General features: G+C 36.2%; 1 long non-coding RNA gene across 1 annotated transcript; it reads right to left on the bottom strand.

Moving 5' to 3' along the window:
* Positions 1–3,128: 3,128 nt before the first annotated feature.
* LOC110744124 lies at positions 3,129–11,779 on the bottom strand. Its single transcript, XR_002524321.2, has 3 exons — positions 10,488–11,779; positions 9,633–9,703; positions 3,129–5,733 (listed from the first exon to the last, which is right to left on the bottom strand). It is a non-coding gene; the product is annotated as an uncharacterized LOC110744124 (long non-coding RNA).
* Between the last annotated feature and the right edge of the window lie 9,107 nt (positions 11,780–20,886).

The raw sequence follows: 20,886 nt of genomic DNA on the forward strand, positions 1-20,886 counted from the left end.
TGTCAGCAGATGAATTTAGAAAACCCGTGGTTAAGAACTTTTTTATTACGGGACTTAACAGAGCCCTTAATACATAAATGTGTTTTGTGTCTCTCCAAAAGGGGATGACATTTGCTAATGTTTTGACCAAAAAATTCTCTTTTCAAGAAGCAGATCTTAGGACTGGTGATTCCAATATTAAATATTAAATTATAGAATAACATTTCCCAAAAGTGTTTTCTGTGATTCTGGCTTTAAGATAAAGAGTATTATACAAAAAGAAGGAAAGAAAGTAGCTTGGCAAAGCAGTCCGGTCATAGCCTGGTGATGAGAGTTACTAATGACATTTGGGCAAGAGGAAGAGCTCAATGGTATGTGCCAGATAAAGTCAGAGACATCTTACATGAATTACCTGATTGTAATCCCCACAACTCCATGAAATAATCACAGTTGTTACCCACATTTTACAAATGGGAAAGTCAAGGCACAAAGATGAGATGCTTCTTGTCCAGGGTCACTCAGCAAATAAGTGATGGAATCAGAAATAAACTTAGGCCACCTGACTGCAGAGCTTTTGTTCTTCCTATACTACAGTGACTTGAAAAAATATCAAGGAAAATGTGAATAGACCATGGAATTCATTTCAGGAAAGTGGAATAGCAGTGCCCATAAAGTGGTTTTGCAACATGTTTACCATAGAGATTCTCCAATGTTAAGACTTTTATGCCACTTTATGTGACAATCTTGTTCCTGACTCTTTCTAATGACACCAGCTTCTCTCATTTACATTACACACTGAAATATGCCATAAATCACACACTGGAGGGCTCTTTGAATCATGGGGCCATATCAGATGGCTCTTCCATGACCTTGGGAATACATATAAAAGGAAAGAAGAAAGATCAAACCAATAACCAAAGCTTCCACCTTAGCAAGCTATAAAAAGTGAAGTAAAGTAAATCCAAAAAAAACAGAATAAAAGAAATAATAAAAATTAGAGCAGAAATCAGTGAAATTAAAAACAGAAAATCAGTAGGGAAAATCAACAAAATCAAATGCTGGTTCTTTGAAAAATAACCACATTTTACAAATGGGAAAATAAAGGCACAAATGTATATTGAATAAAATACAATTAATAATCCTCTAGCTAGGACTACTAAGAAAAAAAACAATAAAAAAGAAAAGACCCAAATGACTAATATTTCATTTCAAAAATAAAAGAGGGGCTAGCAGTACTGAGCCCATGGACATTAAAAGAATAGCAAAAGAACATTATTAACAACCCAATGCCCATTAATTTTATAACTTAGATGAATGGACCAATTCCTTGAATAACACAAATCTATCAAAACTCACACGAGGAGAAATAGATAACCCAAATAGGCCTGCCTATACCTATTTAAAAATTGAATCAATAATGAATGATCTTCTAAAACAGAAAGCACCTGGCCCATATGGTTTTACTGATGAATTTCATCAAACACTTAAAAATAAATTATGCCAACTATTTGCAATCTTATTCAGAAGTTAAAAGTAGAGGGAACACTTCCTATCACATTGTATGCAGCTAGCATTACTCTAATACCAAAACCAGACACAGAAATTATAAGAAAAGAAAACTAAAACCTAATATCCCTCATTAATATAGATGTAAAAATATTCAATAGGATATCAGCGTACTGAATCCAACAATGTATAAAAAGAATGATATGCCATGCAAGTGAGATTTATCCCAAATATTCAAGGATGTTTCAACATTTAGAAACCAAGTAATGAAATATGCTATATTAGCAGGCTAAAGAAGAAAACGTATCACATGTGAGCACATCAATGGATCCAGAAAATGCATTTGACAAAATCTAATATCCATTCATGATAGTTCAAAATGTTTTAAAATTTATCTTGAGATATCTTCTCTGACTCATGTTATTTAGAAATGTGTCATTTAATCTCCAAGTATTTGGAGATTTTCCAGCTATGTTTTTGTTATTGACATCCGGTTAAATTCCACTGTGGTCTGGAAAGAGATATTGTATAATTTATATTCTTTTCAATTTGTTAAGGAATGTTTTATCTTCCAAAGTATTGTTTATCTTGGTGAATATTCCATGTGAGCTTCAGAAGAATATGTATCCTTCTATTGTCAGATGAGGTATTATGTAAATATCGACTACATTCATTTGATTGATGATACTTTTCTGTTCAACTCTATGTCCTTATATAGTTGACTGTTGGATCTGTCGATTGCTATTAGTGTCAAAATCTCAACTATAATAGCTTATTCGTAGATTTCTCCTTGTCTTTCAATTTTTGCCTCCTCTCTTTTGATGTCCTGTTGTTAGGCACATGCACATTAAGGACTGTTGCAACTTCTTGGAGAATTGACCCTTTTATCATTATGTAGTGCCTTTCTTGATCCCTGATAATTTTCCTTATTCTGAAGTCTGCTTTATCTGAAGTTAGTATAGCTACTCCAGGTTTCTTTTGATTAGCGTTAGCATGGTATACCTTTCTTCATTCTTTCAATTTGAATCTACGCATGTCTTTAAATTTAAAGTAGATTTCTTGTAGACAACATGTAGTTAGGTCTTGTTTTTGTTTTTGTTTTTCAGTACACTTTGGCCATCTCTGTCTTTTGATTGGTATATTTAGTCAATTCATATTTAAAGTGATTTCTGATACAACTGGCTTAATATCTATCTTATTTTTAAATGTTTTTTTTATTTATTGTTCTTGTTCTTTGTTTGTTTTCTGTGTTCCACTCTTTTTCTGCCTTCTCTGCTTTTAATGGAACATTTTATATAATTCAATTTTCTTTCAGTGGAATATCAATTATACTTATTCTAAAAATATTATCAGTGGGTTTACTGGAGTTTGCAATATACATTTACAACTAATGTAACCCACTTTCAAACAACATGTACTGCTTCCCGGATAGTGAAAGTAACTTATGAAAACAGTTTTCCTAATTCCTCATTCTTATCCCTTATAACATGGTTGTCATTCATTTCACATATCCATAAGCAATATCACTAAATACATTGTTTCTATTGTTTTTAACTCATTATATGTTAGATCAACTATAATTAAGAAAAATATAGTATGTATTTAATTTTGTCATTATTTATTCCTTTCTTTATGTAGGTTTGAGTTTCTGACCTGGGGATATTTTTTCTCTAATTTTTTTAAACATTTCTTTCAAGGCAGACCTACTGAGAGAGTTTCCTCAGTTTTTGTTTATTGTAGAAAAGTAAAGACTAAGAAAGTCTTTATTTTTCCTTCATTTTTGAAGGATAATTATGCAGGATACAGAATTTTAGGTTAGTGGGATTTTTTTTTCAACACTTTAAATATTTTACTCCACCCTTTTTCTTTTCTTTCTTTTTGTCTTTCTTTTTTATTTTTATTTTTTTCTTATTTATGTATTTATTTATTGCTTTTGTGGTTTCTAAAGAAAGGTGCCATATAGTTCTTGACTTTGTTCTTTTATGTGTAAGGTGCTCTCTCCAACCCTCTTTCAAGATTTTCTCTTTATCATTTATTGTCTGTAGTTTGAATGTGATGTCTAAGTGTAGACTTCTTGATATTTACCCTGTCTGGTTTTCTCTGAATTTTCTGGAACTGAGGATTATTGTTTGTCATTAATTTTGGAAATTTCTCAGTCGTTATTACTTTAAATATTTCTTCTGCTCCTTTTTGACCTATTTTTCTCCTAATATTCCCTTTATGTGCCTGTTTATACCTCTTGTAATTGTCTCTTAGTTCTTGGATATTCTGCCAAGAATATTTTTATTTTATTTTAATTCCCTTTTCTCCTTGCTTTTCAGTTTTAGAAATTTCTATAGAGTTATCTTCAGGATTCGTTCCTCAACTGTGTTCAACCTACTGACTTCTGAGGAGACATCCTGAGGACCCAGGATGGAGTCAGTTGCACTCAAACCACTTGATTGGTTTGGGGAAGAGACATTGCTCCAAAGAAAACTGGGGAGCTATTACCTAAAGGGGAAACAGGTGCAAAACAGATAATAATGACAGAAATCAACTGCAGATGTCAGAAAACCAGGAAAAGGACTGTTTATGAGGTAGACATCAGAAAATGATAGCTAGACTTCAGTGGAGGACATTTAAAACAACATGGAGGAGCGCAAGATGGACAGGAATATGCAGGAAAGTCTGCAGCGTGGAGTCAGGCAGCCCTTTAGCAATGCGGCTCAACACCAATACTCTGAAAGCATGGTAACATTCAGTGACTTGGCATTTATTGTAGTTTCTTATCTGTTCTTTTCGTCACAGTAGTCACAGCCCACATGTGACTATTTAAATTTAAATTAGTTTTAATTAAATAAAATTAAAACTTCAGTTCCTCAGTTGTACTAGCTACATTTCAAGTACTCAGTAACCTTAACATGTGGCTAGTAGCTACTGTATTGCTTAGTACAGAATAGAACATTTTCTTCACTGCAGAAAGTTCTATTAGGTAGCACTGGATTTAACTATCATTTGCATCATTTCAATTATTTTTCCCAAGAAACATATATGTTGAGACATCATACTTTTCTTTTGCTGGCCAATTTGAAATAACGAGGAAAAGAGAATCAAATAATTTTGCTAATGATAGATCTAATAAAGACTCTCCAATGAGAGGCTTAAGCTCAAACATGAAATTCAATTAAAAATCTTGATTATCTATCCATGACTACACAAATCCCCCTGTGTGCTCTTTTTCTCTTCCTCTAATTATGTCCTGTCAAATTGGAAAATTATTTGATTATTGGAAGCTGGTCAGGTTGAGTAACAGACGCCAATTAAGTATATACTGAAAGAAGAGAACATGATGCTGGTTAATCCTTGCTTTTGGACTCCACAGCCCCCCATTGGTGTTATACAAACCTCCCACAGGAATGTAGGAAACTGTTCTTCAATTGCTCTGTCAGGCTCCCACTGGGCACCCTGGATAGTCCTGACAGCATCCAGGGCAGCTTGGAGTTCCAGGACTGCATCTTCTTGTAATTGATGAAAAATATTTACAATTGCCACATCCCCAAATTGTATCAGACATTTCCTATGTTAAGGGAAATAACATGCTACACAGATGCTGTCCTTTGGGTTTTATACATGCAGTAGATATTAATTTGGAGTGTGTTTCAGCTCGGTTGTCAGAAAAAATGAGCAGAATGGATGGCAACCAACGTTTACTTAGCCATTGCTATGGCCAGACTCTGCCAGACATGATAACAGAGCATTTCATGTATATTTCACAAGAGACCTATGTGCTGTAGGGATTATGCCTACTTTAATTAGTCAGAGAACCGAGGCTTAGTAAGGTCAAGCAAATTTCCAAACATTTCAAATGTTGTCACTAAGTTAAGTGGCAGAGCTGGGATATTAATCCAGTATTGTCTGACACCGCTTTTGAGTTTTTTACCACCTGGTATTTCTGCAGTATTTGATGAAAAGATAGGGGAGTTTGGCCTTTGGTTGGGATCACCTCCTCTGCTTCATCAGAAGTTTGTACTGACTTCAGTTACAAAGTCCTAAGACTTTGGGAAGTGTTGAATTTGGAGTTTTTGTTTGTTTGTTTTTTAACTTTGTCAGGCTTATATGTACAGGAATCTCAGCCACTTCTTGTATGCATGTATTTATTGAATCTTCTTTCAGCAAACAGTTATTGAGAATCTGTTGTGCAGCAAATATTGCAGATATAGTAATGAATAAATAAAGCATGGTCTCTGCCTTCAGAGAGCTCACAATATCCTAGAAGAGATAGATATATCAGTAAGCTATTACAAAGCAGGGTGATAGTGATAATCAGAGAAGAAAACATAGTTATGCAGTTTCATCTCAGAGGTGGGCTGGCAGGAGGAACAGCCAGGTGCAGGTATTGAGGGGGAACACTGTGGAGAAACTAAAAGCAATAATGGAATCAACTAAATCAACTCAATGTTACGTATTTTTTATTATCACCAGGTACTGGCAATTCTAAATAATATCAATAATATCAACGATATTTAAAAAAAAATTGTTGGTCTAAGTTCTAAATAATTGTAGAACTTACTGTTGAGTTTGAATAATGTATACATAAGCAGGAAATTAGGGCATGTTTGTTACATGTTCTTTAAGAAACATTTTATTCTACACAGAAGTTAATCCAGATAACCCCTGGTTATACTGTCAGTCCTCCTCCTCCCATGCCTCCCACCACAAGAAAGATGACAGGGCTAAAGTTGCTTCATGCTATTGTGACCACTGTTTGTGTTAAAAAACAAAACAAAACAAAACAAAACAGGGAAATAGTACTAACTACAAGTTGTAATTATTTTGTAACAGATAAGGACAGATTTAATTCACATGTGATATATTTTGCAGATTTTAATAATACCTTCCAAAGTGACATTATTCTTCTTTTAAAATTGTGAATTGTCTGTTTACAAACTAGTAAACAAATTAGGAAACTAGTAAGTGTTATTCATTATTATGTGATTTTAACTGAAAATCATTTCATCTTTTAGAGGAGAGTGAAAGCAATCTTCTCTGGATGTCCAATGCCCTAGGCCCAAAACGAGTGCTACAGGCTCAAAATAAGGGGCCTCTGACAACCCACGAGCTTGGGAGAAGCTGATACGTTAAAAAAAAAAACTCAGGATGGCGGTAACCCAGGGTATGGGCTGGGGAGTGGTAAGAGCTGAGTCTCATGAGATAGTAGGAACCAGGTAAGGAGGGCCAGGGATTTAGATGATTTTGAAAAGGAGGGAGTCATGGTTAGTTTTGTGCATTAGAAAGTACATAGACAAGAAATATGACCATGGCAGCAGGCTGTTGTCTTATATCACTACTTTTTTTGAACTTTAAAAATTTTAACAACTTGTGTCAGTTATGCTCCACATAACAATATTTTGCTCATTATTAAGTGATGCATGACTATGTTTTAAAATAATTTCAGGTTTCAAAGCAAGATGCGAAAATAGTACAAAAACTGTTCTATATCTTTCACCCACAGTTGCCAACAGTTAAATCTTACTATGATTGAAGCAATATTATTGATAGGCTATATTATTATCTAATCTACAGACTTTATTCAAAGTTCTCCAACTGTCTCACTAATGCTCCATTTGGTCCAGGATTCAATACAGGTTATGATGCTACATTTGGTTATTATTTATTTAGTTAATATCTCTTCCAATATGGAAAGTTCCTCAGTTTGTCTTTGTTTTTCATGACCTCAGCACTTTTAAAGAATACCAGACATTTATTTTATAGACTGACTCTCAATTTGAGTTTGTCTAATGTTTCCCTATGATTTAATTCTGATTTAAATTTTTGGCAAAGATGCTGCAAAATTGATCTTGTGTTCTTATCAAGGGATCATTGAGAAGGCTTTTCCTATACCAGAGACCCCAATCTAAAAACAAGATAATACTAAGAAATTTAAAATCAGAGTGAGCTACAGGTAATAGAAACAGTAAAACTCAAATCTAGCTCAATACCTAACTTGATTGACTAATGACCCAACAGAAAAAATGTGCCTGTTTTTAGGCATAATTATCAAGAGGTACATGCTACTTTGTGCTATTACTAGTGGCATTTATATCACTTGGTTAAGGGGATATATGCTGTGTGTCTTAATTATGGTTATTTTTCTATTTGTAATTAAGAAATAGTTTATGTAGCATTATTTTGAAATCATGTAAATATCCTGTTTCTCATACTTTCACCCACTAATTTTAGCATCCACTGATGATCCTTGTCTGAAACAAATAATACTGTGATGTTTCTCAAATAGTGATTTTCTATTTCCACTGTTCCTTCTGTATGTATTAGTTGAAGGAAAAATTGTCTCATTTACTCACTTATTCTTTCATTAATTCATTTATCGGTTATATCGGTATAGATCCATCATTTTTTATTTTAATCTCTGGATTGTAATTTTTCCTACTATTTATTTTATTTCTCAAAAATTCCCAGACTTAGCCAATGAGAACTTCTCATGTTGGTTTCTGTGTCTTTTTAACATGTCCTCAATTTTTCTTGCTCAGAAAAAACTAGTGTCATGTATATTTTGTTTTTCAAAAAGAGAATTTTAAAATATTGTTTCCTTATTCTTGACATCATTAGATCATTTGATATTGTTTCACAGCTCTACATTGCTCTGTTTTGTGCCATCCCTCAATCAGCTCCCACTTATTTTTCTCCTTGTGCTTCAGTTGGGTAATTGCTATTGACCCATCTTCAAGTTCACTGATTTTTTTTTTTTCTCAGCTGTGTTGACTCTACTGATAAGCTCATCAAGAGCACTCTTCATATTTGTTACCATGTGTTTTTATTTTTAGTATTTCTGTACGTGTTTTTTTCTTAGAGCATCTTTCTTTCTTCAGAAACTTCTCATCTGTGTATTGTTTATGAATGTTGTCCACTGTTTCCACTGGAAACGTTAGCATATTAGTCATAGTTACGTTTAATTTCTTGTCTGATGATTCCAACATTTGGATCACCTCTGGGTCTGATTCTGCTGATTGCTTTGCCTCTTGACAGTGAATGGCATTTTCTCGCTTTTTAGTATCTTGTCATTTTTTATTGAGTGGCAGACATTCTATCTAAACCAGTAGTGGCTGAGGTCAGTAGTAATTATGCCTAAAAACAGGCACATTTTTTCTGTTGGGTCATTAGTCAATCAAGTTAGGTATTGAGCTAGATTTGAGTTTTACTGTTTCTATTACCTATATCTCACTCTAATTTTAAATTTCTTAGCATTATCTTGTTTTTAGATTGGGGGCTCTGGTATAGGAAAAGGCTTCTCAGTGATCCTGCTCCACTCTTATCTGTAAACTTTCCCGTACCTGTGTCACAAGAGTGCTGTCTCTCTATTCTCTTACCTATTCTGTACATGAGTAATATCTTTTTCCAATTATTATTTTCTTCTTTGAGCATTTTCAAAGTTTACTTTCTTATATCTGTCTAAGTTTTTTGTTTACTGAAATATTTAATTTTCTTACTTTTATTATTTTGTCTTATATTTGCAAGAGTATTTATGGCTATTGTTTTCTTCAAACATTGTTTTAATGTACCCACATATTCTGATAAGTAGTGTTGTTTTTTTTTTTTTACAAATTCTATATTTTAAATTTGCATTTTGCCTTTACATGAGATTGCATATAAATTCCAACAAAAAGACATTTTGTGGTTTTTAAAATTTTTTTTTGGTTATATCTGAGTGTTTTTGCATAGTAATCAGATTGTTGTTCATAATATTTCTACTTTACAAAAGTTAATGCTGATTTACTTGTTACCTAACTGATCTTAACATAAAATCAATGTTGTAGAGGTCTCATGATTGATTTCAAGATGATATCCTCTGTTATCAGTGTATAGTCTGTACTATGTGTGTGTGTGTGCATGAATCTTGCTTTGTAAATTAAATTGAAAGTCTTTTTCAAATCTTGAGATATGTGTGGTCTCATTAGCATAATAATATTCATAATTATGTGTTTTATATTAACTATGTTAATGTATTTACCTGATGCATATTCTTTGATCTTTTATTTTTTAAAAATGTTTTGTGGTGTGGAAGAGGAGCAAGATGGTCGAATAGAAGCCTTCACTGATAATTATCCCTGCAGGAACACCAAATTGAACAACTATCCACACAAAACAAGTACCTTCAGAAGAATAAAAAACCAGGTGAGTGATCACAGCACTTCCTTTTAACTTCTTATCACTGAAGGAGACACTGAAGAGGATAGGAAAGACAGTCTTGAGTTGTCAATGCCACCTCTCCCCAATCTTCCAGCAGCAGCCGCATGGCACAGAGTGACAATCTGTGTGTTTGGGGGAAGGATAGTGCAGTGATCACAGAATTTTGCATTGGAACTCAATACTTCTCTGTCACAGCAGAAAGTAACAGTGAGCAGAATTCAGCCAGTGCCTATGGAGGGTGCATTTAGTTCAGCTCTGGCCAGGGGAAAATCACTTATCCCAGTGGTCAGAACTTGAGTTTTTGCAAGCCTTGCCACCACGGGCTAAAGGAGTCTGGGGTCCTAAATAAATTTAAAAGGCAGTCTAGACTACAATGACTGAAATTTCTGGGCAAGTTCTAGTGCTGTGCTGGGCTCAGAGCAAGTGAACTTTAGGGGCAAGCAACCTAGTGAGACACCAGCTCGGATGACCAAGGGAGTGCTTGCACCACCCCTCCCTCAACCCCAGGCAGTGCATCTAGCAGCTCCAGGAAAGACTCCTTCCCTTCACATGAGGAGAGAAGAAGGAAGAGTAAAGAGGACGTTGTCTTGCAACTTGACTATCAGTTCAGCCACATGACTCATATACAGTATCAGGCAGAGTTTCGAGGTCCCCATTCCAGGCTCTAACTCCTGGACAACATTTCTAGACACACACTGGGCCAGAAGAAAACCAACTGCCTTGAAAGAAAGGACCCAGTCCTGAAAGAATTCATCATCTGCTGACTAAAGAGCCCTTGGACCCTGAATAATCACTAGCAACACCCAGGCAGTACTTACGGTGAGCTTTGGGTGAGGCCTAGAGTTCTGCTGGCATCAGGCATCACCCGGCACATTCTCAGCTGTGATGACTACAGGGAGAGACTCCTTCTTGGGAAAGAAGAAGGAGGAGTAAAGGGAACTTTGTTTGACAGCTTAGGTACCTACCAGCTCTGCCACAGTACACAAAAGCAGGCTTTTGGGATTCTCAATTCCAAAGTATTTCTGGACCTGCCCTGGGAGGGCCGGAGGGGAGCCTAATGCCCTGAAAGGAGAGTTCCAGACCTGGCAGTATTTGCCACAAGCTGACTCAAGAGCCCTTGGGCCTTGAGTGAACATGGGCAGCAGCTAAGCAGTACTTGCCTGGGCAGTGATGGTCTTGGAGAGAGATTCCTTTGCCTGTGGAAAGGGGAGGGAAAGGTAGGAAGGACTTTATCTTGTAGCTTAGGTGCCAGCTCAGCTGCAGTAGAATAGAGTACCAGGTAGATTCCTAAGGTTCCCAACTCCAGGTCCTGGCTCCTGGAAAGCATCTCTAGATCTGCCTGGGACTTGGGAGGGCAGGGGACAGGTCTTGCTGCCCTGAAGGGAATGGCACAATCCTGGCAGGCTGTGCCAACAGCTGATTGTCAAGTTCTAGGGACTTGACTGAACATAGGTGGTATCAAGGCAGTGGTTACCACAGGCCTTGAGTGAGAGCCAGTGCTGTGTTGGCTTCAGGTCTAGCCCAGTGCAGTCATCATGGCAGTGGTCACAGGGGTGCTTACATGACCCCTCCACAAGCTTTGGGAAACTCAGCAAAGAGAAAGACTCTGTTTGTTTTGAAGAAAGTAAGAAAATAGAACAAGTGTCTCTGCCGGGTAATCCTAAGAATTCTGGATCTTATTGAAGACCATCAAGGTAGTACCTCTATGAGTCTGCAAGAGCCACAGGATCACTGGGCATGGGGTATCCCCAAATGCAGATACAGCTACAGTGACTACAAACTTAGATCACAACACCCAAGTCCCTACAAATACCTGGAAAGCCTTTCTGAAAAGAATGGGTACAACAGGCCCAGATTTCAAAAACTATACCCACAAGCATCAAAATCATCCAGGAAAACATGACTTCACTAAATGTTCTGAGGAAGGCACCTGGGACCAATCCTGGAGAGATAGAAATATGTGACCTTTTAGACAAAGGTTTCAAAATCACTGCTTTGAGGAAACTCAACAGAATTCAAGAAAACACATGAAATAATTTAGAATGATATAAGATAAATTTAACAAAGTGATTGAAATAATTTAAAAGAATCAAGCAGAAATTCTGGAGTTGAAGAATGTAACTGACGTACTGAAGAATGCATCAGAGTTTCTTACCAGCAGAATTGATCAAGCGGAAGAAATAGTGAGTTTAAAGACAGGCTATTTGAAAATATACAGTCAGAGGAGAGAAGAAAAAAATAATAAGGCATATTCACAAGATCTAGAAAATAGACTCAAAAGGCCAAAACTAAGAGTTATTGGCCTTAAAGAGGAGATAGAGAGAGAGGCATAGGAGTAGAAAGCTTATTCAAAGGGATAATAGCAGAGAACTTCCCAAATCCAGAGAAATATATTAGTATCTAAGTACAAAAAGGTTATAGAACCACAAGAAAAATTAACCCAAGTAAGGTTACCTTGACTACCTCAAGACATTTAATAATGAAACTTCCAAAAGTCAAAAATAAAGAAAAGATCCTAAAAGCAGCAAGAGAATATATATATATAAACACACACACACACACACAAACACACACACACACAAACACACACACACAATGAAGCTCCAGTACATTTGGCATTAGACTTTTAAGTGGAAACCTTACAGGCCAGGAAAGAGTGACATGACATTTTTAAAGTGGTGAAGAAAAAAGAATCACCCTAGAATAGTATATCTGGTGAAAATATTCTTTAAACATAAAGCAGAAATAGACTTTCTGAGACAAACGAAAGTTGAGGGATTTCATTAACCCTAGATCTGTTCTACAAGAAATTCTAAAGGGAGTTTTCTTCATTCTGGAAGAAAATGATGTTAATAAGCAATAAGAAATTTTATAAAGGTGTAAAACTCACTGGTAATAGTAAGTAAACAGAAAAACACATAATATTATAAAACTATAATTGTGGTATGTAAACTACTTATATCTTGACTAGAAAAACTAAAAGATGAACTAATCAAAATAGTAACTATAACAACATTTCAACACATAGACAATACAAAAAGATATAAATAGAAAAACAACAAAAAGTTAAAAAGCAGGAGGACAAACTTAAAGTGTAGAGTTTTTATTCATTTTCTCTTTTCTTGCTTTTAGTCTACATAATCATGTTAAGTTGTTATCAGTTTAAAATCATGGCTTACAAAATATTATTTGCAAGCCTAATGGTAACATCAAATAAGAACATACATCAGATTCACAAAAAATAAAAAGCAAGAAATTAAAACATAACCACCAGAGAAAATCATCTTTACTAAACGGAAGACAAGAAGGAAGAAAAGGAGGACCACAAAACAAACAGAAAACAGGTAACAAAATGGCAGGACTAAGTTCTTACTTATCAATAATAATATTGAATGCAAATGGACTAAACTCTCCAATCAAAAGACATAGTGGCAGAATGGATTAAAAACAATGAGACCCAATGATCTGTTGCCTACCAAAAACACACTTCACCAATAAAGACACATATAGACTGAAAATAAAGGAGTAAAAGAAGATATTTCATGCCTGTTTAAAGAGAAAAAGGGTAGGAGTAGCTATGCTTATATCCAACACAACAGATTTCAAAACAGAAACTACAAAAAGAGACAATAGAGTCATTTTATGATGATAAAGGGTCAGTTCAACAAGAGGCTATAACAGCTTTAAATAAGTGTGCACCCAGTACTGGAGCACACAGATATATAAAGCAAATATTATTAGAGCTAAAGAGAGAGGTAGGCCCCAAAACAATAACAGCTGGAGATGTCAACTTCTCATTTTAAGCATTAGAGAGATCATTTAGAGAGAATCAACAAAGAAACATCAGACTTAATCTGTAATTTTAGACCCAAGGGAGCTAACGTATATTTACAGAACATTTCATCTAATGAATACACAATACACATTATTTTCCTCAGCACATGGATTATTCTGAAGAATAGATCATGTGTTAGGCCACAAAACAAGCCATAAAAAAATTCCAAAAAAATGAAATTATATCAAGTATCTTCTCTGACCGCTATTAAATAAGACTAGAAATCAATAACATGAGGAATTTTGGAAACTATGCAAACACATTAAAATTAAACACTAAGTTCTTGAATGATCAGTGGGACAATGAAGACATTAAGAAAAAAAAATTATTAAATTTCTTGAAAAAAATGACAATGGTAACATAACATACCCAAATCTATGGGATATAGTGAAAGCAGTACTAAGAGGAAAGTTTAAAGCTGTAAACTACATCAAAAAAGTAGAAAACTTCAAATACACAACCTAAGAAAACAACACAAAAGATCAAGAAAATGAAAAGTTGATTTTTGAAAAGATATGCAAAATAGACAAACTTTTAGCCAGACTAAGAGAAAAAGAGAGAAGACCTAAATAATCAAAATCCTAGATGGAGAAGGAGACATTACAACTGATACCACAGAAATTCAAAGGATCATTACAGGCTACTATGAGCAACTATATACAATGATATTGGCAAACCTAGAAGAAATGGATAAATTCCTAGATAGATGCACCCTACCAAGATTGAACCATGAAGAAATCTAAAACCTGAACAGACCAATAACAAGTAACAAGATCAAAGCTATAATAAAATGTCTCCCAGCAAAGAAAAGACTGGGATTCAATGTCTTTATTGTTAAATTCTACCAAACATTTAAAAAACTAATACCAACCCTACTCGAACTTCCAAAAAATAGGAGCAGAAGGAAATACTTTCAAATTCATGCTATGAAGCCAGTATTACCCTGATATCAAAACCAGATGAAGACACATAAAAAAAGAAAGAAAAGAAAAGAAAACTACAAGCCAGTGTCCCTAATGAACATTGATGCAAAAATCCTCAACAAAATATTAGCAACCAAATTCAGTGACACATTAAAAAGATCATTCATTATGTCAAAGTAGGAGTAGGATTTATCCCAGGGATGCAAGGATGGCTCAGCATATGCAAATTAATCAGTGTGATACATGATATCAACAGAATGGAGGACAAAAACCATATGATCATTTCAATTGATGCTTACAAAGCAGTTGATATAATTCAATCTCCTTTCATCACAAAAGTCCTAAAAACCCTTAAAAAGTGGGTATAGAAAGAATATACCTCAACACAATAACAGCCATATACAACAGACCCACAGCTATATCAGACTGAGAAGAAAAACTGAATGCTTTTTCTCTAAGATCTGAAACATGACGAGGACACCCACTTTCACCATTGTTATTCAACATAGTACTGGAAATCTTAGCTAGAGCAATCAAAAAATAGAAAGAAATAAAAGATATCCAGATAGGAAGGGACAAAGTCAAAGTATCCTTCTTTGCAGGTGATATGATCTTATATGTTTGGAAAAACCTAAGGACTTCACAAAAACTATCAGGACTGATAAACAAATTCAATACAGCTGCAGGATACAATGTCAACATACAAAAATTAGTAGCATATCCATATGCTAACAGCAAACAATCTGAAAAAGAAATCGAGAAAGTAATCCGTTTACAATAGCTACAAATAAAATACCTAGGATTTAATTTAACCAAATAAATGAAAGATCTCTACACTGAAAACTACAAAACATTATTGAAAGAAATAGAAGAGGACACACACACAAATGGAAAGATATTCCCTGTTCACGAATTGGAAGAATCAATATTATTAAAATTTCCATATTACCCAAAGCAATCTACAGATTCAATGCACTTTCTATCAAAATATCAATGACAATCTTCACAGAAAACAGAAAAAAAAATTCAAAAAAATTATATGGAACCACAAAAGACACAGAATCCTGAGCAAAAAGAAAAAAAAAAAAGCTGGAGGAATCACATTATTTGACTTCAAATTACACTACAGAGCTATAGTAACCAAAACAGCATGGTTCTGGCATAAAAAGAGACACATAGACCACTGTAAGACAACAGACAACACAGAAGCAAATTCATACATCTACAGTAAACCCATTTTTGGCAAAGTTGCTAATAGTATACTTTGGGGAAAGGGCAATCTCTTCAATAAACGGTGTTTAGAAAACTGGATATCTATATGCAGAAGAATAAAACCAGACCCCCATCTCTCACCATGTACAAAAATTAAATCAAAATAGACTAAAGACTTAAATCTAAGACCTCAAACTATGAAACTGAAAGAAAACATTGGAGAATCTCTCCAGGACATTGGAGTTGGTAGATTTCTTGAGTAATACCTCACAAGCACAGGTAACCAAAGCAGAAATGAACAAAGGGGATCACATCACGTTAAAAAAAACCTATGCACAGCAGGGCATCCACTTGGACAGACAGAGCAGTTTGTGGAGACTCGCATCACAAACTTTTGCTCTAGAACTACTGCAGGAATAAACCAGCAAAGTGGAGAGAACTCACAGACCCTTTGAAGGAAGCAGATTGCTCCTGCAGGACCTGGGAGGCAGCCCAAATACCATGAGTGCCCCAGCTGTGAAAGTGGAAAAGGGGGACTGTCCACTGACAAACACATACCCACACTGGGGAACCTGAAGGTCTAGATCATGAGAAAAGGATCTGACCTCACCTAGAGCTGAGTCAATTTAGAGAGTCGAGTGAAATACAAGGGTAGAGGAAGCAGCGGAAAAAAGATCTACGGGTGCTCTGTGTCCCCTGGGAAGCTATTTCGGACTTGTTTCACAGAGGTGCTTTGGGGAGAGCTGCCAGAGGTACTGGGAAAACACCACAGGAAGAAGGAAAACTCCAGTTGAACTTTGTAAAAATTCCAACCAAATGCAAAGTCTCCAGGCCAGAACTTGGGAAAGGGCATAAATCTGGTTTGCAGACTCCACAGGCAGGGAAACACAACAGCCCTGCTTGCTTTCACAGCTGAGAGGCAGGTAGCCTGGGACAAGTTCTTAGCCCTGCTTTCCCACTGCCTGGAAACCGAATCGGTGCTGTTAAGGGGGACACAGTGGGATTGAGACTGTCCTTTTGTATAGTCTTATAGGAGACTCCTTTTCCAAAGGAGCTCAGTGAGGCCTGTGACTGCTGGTTTTCTCCCATTTCCCTGAAACCTGCCTGACACAGCAGAGGGAGTCATAATCCTCCTGGGAACATGACTCCATTGACCTGGGAATGACACCTCCATCCCCCATGGCAGTCACAGCAAGCCCTGCCCAAGCAGAGTCTGAGCTCAGCTATACCTAGCCCTGCCCCCATCTGATGCTCCTTCTCTACTCACCGTGGTAACAGAAGACAAAGGACACAGGCTCTTGGAGTTCTAGGGTCCCACCCACCACCTGATCCTCCCTATACTACCACAGCTGATGCTCTCGTGGAAGTACCACCTCCTGGAAGGAGGATAACCAGGACAAAAATAGTGCATTAAACAACCAAAACTAAGGACCCTCAGAGAATCCATTTCACACCCACCCCCCACCATCAGAGCGAGTGCTGGTATCCATGGCTGAGAGACCTGCAGACGGCTCCTATCACAGGACTCTGCAGACAACCTCCAGCACCAGTCCAGAGCCTGGTAGAGCTGCTGGGTGGTTAGATCCAGAAGAGAGATAAGAATCACTACAGTTAGGCTCTCAGGAAGAGACATCCCTAGGAAAAGAGGAGAGTACTACATCAAGGGAACACCCTATGGGACAAGAGAATCTGAATAGCCTCGAGCCCTAGATCTTTCCACTGATATATCCTACCCAAATGAGAAGAAACTAGAAAAACAATTCTGGTAATATGACAAAACAAGGTTCTTTAACATCCCCCAAAAATCACAATAGCTTACCAGCAGTGGATCCGAACCAAGAAGCAATTCCCGATTTACCTGAAAAAGAATTCAGAAGGTCAGTTATTAAGCTAATCAAGGAGGCACCAGAGAAAGGTGAAGTCCAATTTAAGGAAAAAAATAATCATATAAGAAATGAGAAGAGAAATCTTCAGTGAAATAGATAGCATAAATAAAAAAACAATCACAACTTCAGGATATAGAGAATGCACTTAGAGAAATGCAAGATGTTCTGGAAAGTCTCAGCAATAGGATCGAACAAGCAGGAGAATTTCAGATCTCAAAGATAAGGTTTTCAAATTAATGCAATCCAACAACACAAAGAAAAAAGAATAAGAAAAAATGAACAAGGCCGGGCGCGGTGGCTCAAGCCTGTAATCCCAGCACTTTGGGAGGCCGAGACGGGCAGATCACGAGGTCAGGAGATCGAGACCATCCTGGCTAACACGGTGAAACCCCGTCTCTACTAAAAAATAAAAAAAAATTAGCCGGGCGAGGTGGCGGGCGCCTGTAGTCCCAGCTACTCGGGAGGCTGAGGCAGGAGAATGGCGGGAACCTGGGAGGCGGAGCTTGCAGTGAGCTGAGATCCGGCCACTGCACTCCAGCCCAGGCGACAGAGCGAGACTCCTTCTCAAAAAAAAAAAAAAAAAAAAAAAAATGAACAAAGCCTCTGAGAAGTTTGGGATTATGTTAAGCGACCAAACCTAAGGAATGTTCCTGAGGAAGAGAAATCTAAAAGTTTGGAAAACATATTCGGGGAATAATCAAGGAAAGCTTCGCTGGCCTTGCTACAGACCTAGACATCCAAATACAAGAAGCTCAAAGAACAACTGGGAAATTCATCGCAAAAAAATAATCACCTAGGCAGTATGTCATCAAGTTATCAAAAGTCAAGACAAAGAAAAAAGTCTTAAGAGCTGTGAGGCAAAAGCACCAGGTAACCTATAAAGGAAAACCTATCAGATTAACAGCAGATTTCTCAGCAGAAGCCCTACAAGCTAGAAGAGATTGGGCTATATCTTCAGCCTCCTTAAACCAAACAATTATCAGTCAACAATCTTGTATCAGGCACAACTAAGCTTCATAAATAGAGGAAAGACACTGTCTTTTTCAGACAAATGCTGAGAGAATTTGCCACTACCAAGCCAGCACTGTAAGAACTGTTGAAAGGAGCTCTAAATCTTGAGACAAATCCTGAAAACACACAAAAACAGAACCTCTTTAAAGCATAAATCTCACAGGACCTATAACATAAGAATACAATAAAAGAAAAAAAGGTATACAGGCAACAAATAGCACAATGAATAGAATAATACCTCACATCTCAATACTAACATTGAATGTAAATGGCCTATATGCTCCACTTAAAAGATATAGAACTGCAGAATGGATATGGATAAGAATTCGCCAACAAACTGTTTGCTGCCTTCAAGAGACTTACCTAACATGTGAGGACTCAGATAAACTTAAAGTTAAGGGGTGGAAAAAGACATTCCATGAAAATGGACACAAAAAGCAAGCAGGAGTCGCTGTTCTTATATCAGAGAAAAAATCCTTGAAGCAACAGCAGTTTAAAAAGACAAAGAGGGACATTATATAGTAATAAAAGGCATTGTCCAACAGAAAAATATCACAATTCTAAATATATACGCAGCTAACACTGGAGCTCGAAAATTTATAAAACAATTACTACTAGACCTAAGAAATGAGATAGACAGCAAGACAGTAATAGTGGGGGACTTCAAGACTTCACTGACAGCACCAGACAGGTCATCAAGACAGAAAGTCAGTGAAACAACAATGGATTTAAACTACCTTTGAACAAACTGACTTAACATATATTTACAGAACATTCTACCTAATAACTGCAGAGTATACATTCTATTCATTAGCACATGGAACTTTCTTCAAGGTAGACCATATGAGAGGCCACAAAACAAGTCTCAGTAAATTTAAGAAAATTGAAATTATATCAAGTACTCTCTCAGACCACAGTGGAATAAAACTGGAAATCAACTCCATAAGAAACCTTCAAAGCCATGCAAATACATGAAAATTATATAACTTTCTCCTGAGTGATCATTGGGCCAACAATGAAATCAAGATGGAAATTTAAAAATTCTTTGAACTGAACAATAGTAACAAAATCTATCAAAACCTCTAGGATACAACAAAGGTGGTGCTAAGAGGAAAGTTCATAGCTCCTAAATGCCTACATCAGAAAGTCTGAAAGAGCACAAACAGACAATCTAAGTTTGCACCTCAAAGAACTAGAGAAACAAGAAAAAACCACACCCAAACACAGTAGAAGGAAGGAAAGAACCAAGATCAGAGCAGAACTAAATTAAATGGAAACAAAAAAGATACAAAAGATAAATGAAGCAAAAATCTGGTTCTTTGAAAAGGCAAATAAAATTGAAAGAACATTAGCAAAATTAACCAAAAAAAGAAGAGTGAAAATCCAAATAAGCTAATCAGAAATGAAACGGGAGCTATTACAACCAACACCATCATTTAAAGCTACTATGAACACCCTTACAGGCATAAACAAGAAAACTTAGAGGAGATGAATAAGAAACCACCCTTCTAGCTTAAATAAGGAAGAATTAGATATCCTGAACAGATCAATAACAAGCAGTGAGATTAGAATAGTTATAAAAATATTACCAACAAAAAATATCCAGGACCAGTCAGATTCACAGCTGAATTCTACCAAACATTCAAAGAAGAATTGATACCAATCCTATTGACACTATTCCACAAGACAGAGAAAGAGTGAATCTCCCCTAAATTATTCTATGAAGCCTGAATCACCAGACATAACAAAAAAAGAAGTCTATAGGCCAATATCCTTGATGAACATAAATGCAAAAATTCTTAATAAAATACTAGCTTAACCAAATCCAACAACATATCAAAAAGATGATCCACCATGATGATCAAGTGGGTTTCAAAGCAGGGATGCAGGGATGGTTTAACATATGCAAGTCAATAAATGTGATGCATCACATAAACAGAATTGAAAACAAAAATAACATGATTATCTCAATAGACACAGAACAAGCATTTGACAAAATCCAGCATCTCTTTATGATTAAAACCCTCAGCAAAATTGGCATACAAGTAACATACCTTAATGTAATGAAAACCATCTATGACAAACCGACAGTCAACATAATATTGACTGGGGAATAGTTCAAAGCATTCCCTCTGAGAACTGGAAGAAGACAAGAATGCCCACTCTCACCACTTCTATTTAACATAGTACTGGAAGTCCTAGTTGGAACAATCAGACAAGAGAAAGAAATAAGGGCATCCAAATTGGTAAAGAGGAAGTCAAACTGTCACTGTTTGCTGATGATATGATTGTATACATAGAAAACCCCAAACACTCCTCTATAAAGCTCCTAGAATTGATAAATGAATTC

This window comes from Papio anubis, chromosome 11, assembly GCF_008728515.1.
Source record: "Papio anubis isolate 15944 chromosome 11, Panubis1.0, whole genome shotgun sequence".
NCBI lineage: Eukaryota > Metazoa > Chordata > Mammalia > Primates > Cercopithecidae > Papio > Papio anubis.